Genomic DNA, 10382 nt, shown 5'->3' with positions numbered 1-10382 from the left:
GGAGCTGAAAACCTACTAATCACACTGTCAACATGGCTGACAGAAAGCTGACACTCTTGGTGGTTGCTCTGTTTGTTTGGAGTGGAGCTGAAGGTTGGACCATAACAGAGTCTGAACCAGTGGTTAAAAGACCTGGAGAGTCTCACAGACTGACCTGTACAACACACAGGGTGACACCACAGTATCACACTGAGCAGGATTTGTGTTGATTTCATCCATTTCTCAGGTTTTTACTTGTTTTTCCAGGTGCTCTTGGTTTATGTTCAGCCAGTGAATGGAGACACAGCACTGTGATAATGCTTTCCTCAACTGGGGTAAAGGAACTACAGTCACAGTAACTTCAGGTAAGACACATTTAAACATAATATCTGCAGTGACTTCTTTATATTTATTGAGAGAAAAAAAAGTTCTGTTCATATGGTCTTTAAATTTAAACTGACAGAGCAGATGAAACAGAGCTGACCAGATGTTTTTAATGAGGCAGTTTCTTTAAAATAATTAGAAAATATTCTTCTAAATCATTATCAATTAATTCAGCATGGTGTTTGATGTCATATTAAAAAAAAAAAAAAAAGCAGCCTTCATGATCTTGAATTTCAAACTATTTTCAATTGGGAAGCGGCTGAGAATTGTAGAACTTTGATGAGCATTTATTTCAGTTATTTGTAATCAGGTCTTATTCGATCTGTTAATGAAGGTTGTGTTCTGAAATTACACATTTGTGTAGCTATATATTTAGAAACATTTAAACTTCAAACTTCCTCTTCTTTCACAGAAACAGTTGCACCAAAGATTTTCCCTCTGAGTCAGTGTGATTCTGGGGCTGGAGATCAGATCACTCTTGGCTGTCTCGCTCATGACTTCAACCCAGGAAGTCTTACTTTTACGTGGACCAACGCCAGAGGGACCAGTCTGGATTCTCAACAATATATTTTACCTCCAAATAACAACAAATATACAGGAGTCAGTGTGATCAAAGTATCCATGTTTTCATTCTTTCTCTTACAGTTGTTCTGTGACTCATCCTGGAGGAAATGCGCAGCTTCATATACGTTTGTATATTGTAAAGTATTTCTCTGTACTCCGCTCCCGGCGCTGGTCGAAGCCGACAGCTGCTTGCAACACCTCTTACTTGAGCTCTCTCTATGCAATATTTTACAATTCAATCCGTGCAATATTTCTATCCCCTTCTATTTCATGATTTGTCTTTTGCAAGCTACTGTTTTTGCTCTCGTTATTTTTTATTCTGTCTTCTCTGTAAGCTGTTGTGAACCTCAGTTTAGCCATTGAGAGACTAATAAAGGTTTTTCTTATCCTTATTCTTATTATTATTCTTCTGTAGGTTCTATGTGAGTCTTAGGTAACAGGAAATGAATACTGACTGCAGGTGTTGTCAGTTATTAAACATAAAATGACATAATTATGTATTTCTTTCTCTATTCAGCAGAGGTAAAGGTTCCTCCAAAGGTAACTTTGCTATCAGTGCCAAGTGGAGACAAACAAATTCTGGTGTGTACTGCTGAGGAGTTTATCCCTGGCAGACTGGAATTCAGTTGGAATAAGAATGGAAACACTGTTACCGACTTCACTGCTTGGAGCCCCAAAGACGTTCAGAATGGATATTCATCTGTCAGTGTCCTCAAAATCAACAAATCAGACTGGGACAGTAAAGCTGTGTACACTTGTGAGGTGACTCACAAAGGAGAAAAATATACCAAAGAGATCTCCAAAGGTAAACAGTCATTAACATATGGAAATCTGAAGCTAATACTAAGGAGACTGTCTTTTTTCTTTTCCTGTTCAGAAAAAGTAAATAGTGCTGATTCATAATTAATTTCTTTACTTCTCCTCATGTAGATCCCATCACAGTGACACTGAACTCCCCAAATCCTACAAAAATATTTAACATCAATCAGGTAGAGTTGGAGTGTGTCGTCACTGGACAGGACGGAAACATTGTCTCTGAAACTACAATCAGTTGGCAGATTAATGGACAGCCTGTGACAAACAACATTAATACACAAGATAGTGGACAGAGCAAAACCAGCAAACTGACTCAAAGTCTCACTGAGTGGAAGACAGTCAACACAGTGAGATGTTCTGCCACCAGAGGAGATATGACACCAGTTATCCAAGAGCTGACTGTGAACAAAGGAGGTATGTAACTAAACATAGAGTGACTATTACAGGGATTGGTTGCTGTTGTTGTTGACTTCAGCTCAGTCATGGATCTCCTTGACTCTCTTTCAGATGGGACAGACCCAACAGTGACAGTTCACATCCTTCCAGATGAGGACATTGGACAAGACAACTCAGCTGAGGTCACTCTGGTGTGTCTGGTCTCCAGTCCTGTGCTGCAGGATTACTACATCACCTGGTCAGAAGATACTGGAGTCTACACTGATGGCGTCAACTTCCCTCCACAGAAGACCACAAATGGCTACTCAGTTACAAGTCTTTACATCACCACCAAGGAAAAGTGGAACCAGAAGAAGGTGTTCTACTGTAATGTCTGGCCTGCTGGTAGTGATCAGTCGATGGAACGTCGAGGAGTGTCTAAGGCCTCGGGTAATTCATGTGAAAATTAAGTAAAGGAACGTTAAATGTTGTATTTTGTGCTGATGTGTCATTCAGTCTCTGTGTCATGAAAACCTGTTCACTCTGTGATGTCCTCAATCACTGTGGTTGTACAAACATTGTTTTCTTTGTCGTCGTGGTGTGTTTCAAATCTGTCTTTGTCCCATTGTCCAGCAGCTTGATGAGTGTGCTGACTGTTCCAAATAAATGTTGCATTGAGAAACGTTTGTTCCGTGTGTACGTGAATGAAAACATCTTAAAACAAGCACAAACACTCACTTTGTACCAGTAGTTTTCAGACAAGCCTCGCTTTACCGTTCTGTTGTTCAGCTGTTCATTGAGCGAGAACGAGTGTGTTGCCCTAATAAAAATAAATGTGCATACATACACCTAACTCATCTAACCACCTATACTGTGCCTTCCTCTTCTTATTGTTCTTTAGAACGTTTTGCTCTGAAATGCACAGATGGTGCCACTGAAGAGGATGAGTTCAGCAGCCTGTGGTTCACATCCTCCTCCTTCATAGTCCTCTTCATATTCTCTCTCCTCTATAGCATGATATTCAGCCTGATCAAGGTAAACATGCAGAGTTGTTTTGAGTTTCAGCTTTTTAAAGGGCTAAATATAGTTTTTATTTTGTCCTGTAGGTTTGAGCCGTTCATTCCCATCTTCACAAACGAGAATAGAAACTTTAATTTTTAAACATTAATCATAAAGTTACAATCATTTTTCAAACACAGTCCCTTATTTCCACAGGCTCAAAGGTGATTGGACAAATAAACCTCATCCTAAATAAAATGTTAAGAGTTTAGACTGCCTCAAGTCTGGAACCCATGGACATCCCGGTGGGATGGGTCAGTGGGTTTCCTGCTTTGTCATGCTTTGTCAGGCCTCTACTGCAGATGTCTTGTGGCTCTTCTACCTTTAGTTTTACCTTCAGCAAGTGAAATGCTGTTTGTTGAGCTGAGATCAGGTGACTGACTCAGACATTGACGACTATTCTGCTTCTTTACCTCCAAAAACCCCTGGGATACGTTCAGACAACGTGTTGGCTCTTTGTCCATCTGTGCTGTGAACCATCATCTGCCATCTCTGCTTCATTTGGAAGAATCTGAGCAGACAGTATATCTCCATACACTTCAGAATGCTTCTACCACATCATTAATAAATGCTAGCGACCCAGTGCAACTGAAAAATGTGCATGTTCATGGACCACATGCTGTTCCAGAACTGCTCTGGCTCTTCAGATCATTTCTGGTGTGATATCCTCCAAATGTGATCTGGCCTAGGTTTATGAGGAGCTTTATGAATGGTTTGCACCTCGTGGGTTCCAAGCCTTCCCCACACTTTTTCTTCTTGAATGTGGTTCCAGAATTGCTCTGACTTGGGAGTCTAAATTGACCCATGAATTCTTGGTGCTCATGAATGTTTTGCACCTTGTGCTGAGCCCTCTGTATTTGCTCTCATGACGTCTCTGCTGCAGACTTTGATAATGTTGTGAAGGGGTTTCTCTTTACATGTTAATGAGCTGTAATACACCTTCCTCCAGCCCTGGATTTTCAGAGGTCTAATCTGTCCTAAGAGGTTCATGAATGGTTTGCACTGAAGGCCTTTTTATCTTGCAGAGCACACCAGTGTGTTCCTTTTTACCCTCACAATGTAACCAAAGTGTTGATTTGTCCAAAGATTGATTAATGAATAAGCCCACATTCATTAAATAACTGAGTCTGTGTGTAGCTCTCCAAGCCACAACTATGTACTGCAATAAAGAACCAGAGACTGTCTGTGTTGGACAACTGAATATAATACTTATACATTTTAATAGTTTGATGTTTTCTTTGTTTTCAGGTCAAGAAACATTAAAGGATGGAATGGAAGCATGAATCTATTTCATTATTTTAACATGTACATTATCATTTATCTGTTGTTTATCTGCAAAATCAATACCATGGGGTAATGAAAGTATCTATCTGTCTATCTATCTGTCTATCTATAGAAAATAAAAATACCACATTTCTTATTGATTTAAATGAATATGTTTTCCTGTACTTAGCTGTGTTATGTCTACAGGATAATGTCATTAACGTGTTGTATTTGTTAGTGTAGTATTTGAGTTTCAGTGACATTTAAATGATACATTTTACTGTGTTGGCTTTTGTATTTTTTATTCTTACTGTAAATATCAAGACTTGAATGTCATTGAATGTGTTGTATTTCTTAGTGTCGTGTTAAAATGTCAATGAAAATAACTTTTACTGTTGTAGAGACAGTTCAGTTGTAGTTTAAAGTAACCATATGTAAGAAATGTATTTCAATTAATCATAAAATGGCCCTGATATGTCACTAGACTTGAAGAAATCATGTTCATTTCAAATACTTATATCACTGACAACAGTGGTCCGGCCAGGATATTGTCATTTAAAAGTGAAAGTTGCAGCCCTCAACTGATATTAATGTTGTCATGTTGTGTTTTGGCCTGAGGCGCCACCCTCAAGCTATCTACTAATCACGAAGTCAGTAGAGTTTCGTCTTCCGGGTTGCCAGCTCTGCTCTAGTTACCACAGCTGCAGCTACGAACGTGTCGGATAAAACATGTATAACGTTACTAAACCTAAAAGACCTCGTTATGAATCCGAAATACGTCGTGACAAAGTCCGGAATGGCATGGAATTGACCCTCGACTTCTGGATGCTATATTCTACCATGTTTGTTGGTATAGGCTAAAAGCCCCGTGCTTCCGTACATATAGACAGTGGATTTTCCATGGTCGCCCATGCTAAATGCGTTCATAAAAAGCGTTATCGCACCACAAGCAGGGTATGAAAACAATCTATGTTCCGACTGAAATGTGGTATTACAGTACATCTTTACGAAATATTTGGCTCATCGCCATTAGTAAATTTTTGCGATACTTCGTGGGACTCGTCACTTGCCATTGGAAGCTCCTTGTAGCAGCCTACGTTCCTGCTGGATCCCGCAGCTTACCTGGCAACCTCGAGTCAGGGGGGAGGCTGAGGGGATACACTGTTCTACAGTATTTTGAAAGTGATTGCAGTACCAGTTTTGGCCAGTTTTGGCCACAATCCTACATACTGTTCCTTTAACAATAAATACTTTTTTATATATAATATTTGCTCATTTAGTTTTTTGAAGGAATTGTGAGTGATGAGTGTGAGAAAGACAAAAAGCGTCTGAGGATTTTCTTCTGTTGTTTCAGTCTCAACACAGGGCTCTAAGAACATCTAAAATAACAGCATGTGACGTCAACGTACTGTGAACTTCTGTTATCAGTTAAAGTCTGCAGGCTTTCAGTTTCCTGCTGTTTCTAAACTTGTCATCTGTTAGAGAGCCACTCCCCTCCGCTCTCTCTGCACCTCTGGGACCACACCTGCAGGGCTGAAACTTTGTGGAAACCTCCAGAGCTGCAAATGCAAATAGATTTCCTCAAAGCGACGCACACATCTGTCACTGCGCTTCGTATTTGCATGTCCGCACGTATCCAGGCATGAAATCACCCACATGCTTTCAGCAGGAAGAGGTTCACATCAGGCAAAGGTCAGAATAAATGTGGCCTCAAATGATCAATAATAATAATAATAACAATAATAAATTCCTCTTTGAGACTTTTTCCTTCAAGCTCAGGTGGGTCCCTTACTTGAGGCTCTGGAGCCTGAGGGCAGTCGACCCTCTAGCCTCCTACTGTCACCCTGTTGGAAGAAACCTTGGTGTGATAGATGACTCCGCCTTTAAATTTGATAAGCAGATTAGTTCAGTGGTCAAGACATGCTTTTCTAAATTAAGACTTCTGAGTAAGTCCTACCTCCCCCACATATTATTTTGCTGCTACTGGTCCTCCCCAGATCCAGGCTCAGAAACAGAGGTGATAGAGCCTTTTCAGTGGTGGCCCCCAAAATCTGGAACAGCCGACCCTTTTATACCAAAGCTGCTCCCAGAGTTTGGAGCATTTTAAATCATTGTTGAAAACCCATTTCTTCTCGCTGGCCTTCAGTCCATGTTGAGCAGGATATCTTGGATTTTATTATTTATTATTATTGTTCTGCTTGTTCAGCACTTTGGTTCAACTCAGGTTGTTTTTAAATGTGCTTTAGAAATAAACTTTGACTTGACTCCATCTGGATTTTTTATTACGGGCCGTGTTTCAGCCGACACAGAGAGAAAAACGCCTCTGCATGCAAATGGTTAGTTCATCAACCAATTTGAGCAACAGAACATGTGACAGTATGTATTAGCCTTCTACTTTTTTTACACCGACTTTTACAACCGTCTGGCCCTGCTGCTGTGACTCCTAAATTCCACCTTGTCACTACACAAAGCTCCGCTCAAATGATCTAACTGGCCCAGCAGATCTTTGCAGGACCCTAATGAGTTCCCATCAGAGGAGTCCCAGACCAACTTTCCATTAGAAAACACTTGTAGGCTGGCAGTATTTCCCTCTTAAACGTAATGTGTAGAGTGGAATCATAAAGAATTATTTTATTTTATTTGTTTCTTGTGGTTCTCAAGAGTGTTTTTTATGTGCATCTGAGCCACTGTGACCAAGCAATTTCCCTTGTGGATGAATAAAGTCTAAGTCTAAGAAGCATAACATGAAAACACCCAATTCAAGTTCACGTACCTCAAAACCATCCAAGTAAATGTACTTTCTACTGTATGTATGAGATGAGCTTTTCATATGGTGCACGCCTTCTAAATGATCTGGCCTGTTTGTTGTCCCGTGTTTTAAATTTCCCTGCAGCACCTGCAAAGTCTGACAAACTGCAGCAGGTGATAACAAGCAAATGACACAAGGGACTGCCTTCCAGGAGCATGCACTTTGAGTGATGGGAAACTCAGAGGTGGATTTTAGAAGCTGATAAACTGGCTTGGACTGCCATCAGGTGGTCTCTGTTTGAACTTACGTCTGCTATTTTAAAGCAATATTGTGTGAAGCTGCTGAGCTGCTGCAAAAATGAGTGGAACTGTTCAGGAGCATTCCCACATTGTTTGCCAGGTTGCGGCACATCAGCCGATGGTGCAGTTGTGTTTGTAGTTTCTGCGTCTTTGTTCAGCGTCACTTCTCCAAAAAAACAGTCTGGAGATGAGTTTTCGAATAATTTATTCTACCTTGTATTTAACTATTTTATCAGAGGGGCGTACACAAAGAGGAGGAGGAGTCGATGCAAACTCTGACCTCCTCCATCTTTACATATGTGTTGCAGAGTTTAAGACAGGGACTAAATCACTGACATACACACTGTAGACTGGACAGAGACAAACGGCTTTCACAATGATCACTACTGACTTTGTGCTTGTTTTTCTTTTGCTGTCAGTTAACTGGGACGGTAAGAAGCAAACATTTTCTTTACAGACATGCTGATCAAAAAGACAATGTATCTGCAGGACAGTAGGTAATGAGCTGTGTGTCTGCAGGTTCTCTAAATGGACAGAATGTGCAGCCTGAAGACTCTGCTGTGTCTTAACGAACAACAGGACTGATGTGTCTGTGTGTCTCTGAGAGGAATTGTGAGTTCATTCCCTTGAATATGAATTTAAAACAAACCAGTCCAGACAAAAATCTCTACTAGTAAAAAAAGATATGATAACACAAAACAATATTGACTCAACATCTAAACATATTAATAGATGAACAATGTCATGACTTTTTAAAGGTGAGACTGGAAATGTACTGTCACTTGTTTTCAAACACTAGAGGGCGCTCTAGGACCAGAGACCTGGAATGTCAGAGTTTGACAACTTTCCTTGGGTCAAGGCCTCTGACAAGCAGCAGTCACTCACTTCAGCACTGGACAGCTCCTCTGAACCCCTCTCTGCTGCCAGGCTAACACAAGGAGAGGTAACTTCAGCACTGGACAGCTCCTCTGAACCCCTCTCTTCTGCCAGGCTAACACAAGGAGAGGTAACTTCAGCACTGGACAGCTCCTCTGATCCCCTCTCTACTGCCAGGCTAACACAAGGAGAGGTAACTTCAGCACTGGACAGTGTCTACGGGGGACACATCAACTTCACCTGTCTCTGCTTGAGGCTTTAGTTGTACATGTTCCCTCTCACAGTACAGCTTCAACATATTGACATGACAGAGACAAGATCTGCATCAATGACCTGGAGTGGACAAGAGATAGTTTGTATCACTCTTCTGCCCTCAGCTAAATGGAATGCTTTAGCTTATGCAGCGAGCTAAACACAAATGGCTTCAGTAATCACTCGTGAGACTTGTAGCACTCTTCTGAGCTTTACTTGCGTACCATTTCTTATTTGTAAAACTGTAACAACAGAAACAGAATAAAGAGCATTCAGTTTCAGTGTAAAAACATAAACACTACATTGGAAAATACTGTCATGTATAAAATGACTGATCTCAGGTCTTAACATTAGCAACAGCTAACATGAAATAGCGATCAAAATGCTGTACAATATCATGTAGCTTTCTCTTATTAAGTAATAAGCCGACCGTAAGAACACGAACAAAGGCATATGCATCCATAAACAATCATTTTCGCACTGAACTTACAGATTATGCCTTTCTTAAGTGCAACAGGTGAGAAAGTCAGGAGACGCAACATACAGGACCGACACTTTTCGAAAACTCGGCTGTGCTCTCGCTCCGATACGAACTCACTTCCGCTATGCGCCACTTCCGCTATACGCCACTAGATGGCGGTGATCGTCAACAAACTGAAATTCAATGCATTTCTCTTAAAGGCACATTTTCCAGATTAATAGAGAGAGAAATAACTACAACCTGACACATAACGAATCCCAAGTGCAAAATATAATGAAAAGACAAACTAAGGGACAGAATACTCCCCGCCTGACATCAGTAAGATGTCATAACCCAAACCCACTGTTTTCAAAGGATATGAGAAGTCTTTCAGGTGTGGTTCTTTGGTACCAGCAGGATGACTTCACTGATAGGTCTCAAGTACAGTCTCTGTTCACCGTTGCGGATTATCTTAACTTGGACCTTCCTTACTCTGCCATCCTGGCTAGGAAAAGTCTGTGCAACAACCCCAAGAGGCCAATCATTCCTGTTCTCTTGTCCATCTTTAAGCAAGACGACATCTCCGATTTGTAGATTAGGTTTGGGCGTCCTCCACTTACGACGAGGTTGTAATCCACTCAGGAATTCCCTCTTCCATCGTCCCCAGAAGACATTGGCCAGGTACTGTACACGTCTCCATTGTGCTCTAAACAGGTCGCGGTCGTCAAAGTGCCCTGGCGTGACTGGAGGCATGCCGACCTTCTGCGTGAGCAGCATGGCAGGAGTGAGAATCTCAGGATGCTCTGAGTCAGTGGAAACCGCCGTGAGTGGCCTTGCATTAACTATTGCAGAGACTTCTGCCATGAATGTTACTAGCACCTCATGTGTGAGCTTGGCCTTTCCGTGCTGCAACAGCATTGCATCTAGGATCCGCCGACTGACGCCGATCATGCGTTCCCATGATCCAGCCATGTGCGAAGCATGCGGGGGATTAAACTGCCACTCACAACCACTGTCTCCAAGATAGGTGTTGATTTTGCCATTGTGACAGCCCTTTTTATCGATTTGAAGTTCTCTGCAAGCGCTCACAAAATTTGTGCCGCAGTCTGATCTGAGCAGCTTGACTGCACCTCGGATGGCAAAGAAACGGCGCAGTGCATTAATAAACGATGAAGTGTCCATTGACTCTATTACCTCAATGTGTACGGCACGAGTACTCATACATGCAAAGATGACTGCCCATCTTTTAGCTTCTGCTTGGCCTCCACGTGTTTTTCTGACTGTGACGGGCCATGGGCCAAAAACA

The 10382-nt window shown here is 41.5% G+C and overlaps 1 gene segment (V, D, J or C); it reads left to right on the top strand.

The window, feature by feature from the left end:
* Positions 1–274: 274 nt before the first annotated feature.
* LOC311506746 (immunoglobulin heavy constant mu-like) lies at positions 275–3230 on the top strand. The segment is given in 6 exons: positions 275–344; positions 1445–1732; positions 1858–2157; positions 2251–2568; positions 3020–3153; positions 3225–3230.
* Positions 3231–10382: the final 7152 nt, after the last annotated feature.

This window comes from Chelon labrosus, assembly GCF_963514085.1.
Source record: "Chelon labrosus genome assembly, chromosome: 21".
Lineage (NCBI taxonomy): Eukaryota > Metazoa > Chordata > Actinopteri > Mugiliformes > Mugilidae > Chelon > Chelon labrosus.
This window is presented reverse-complemented; position numbering and strand designations above follow the sequence as displayed.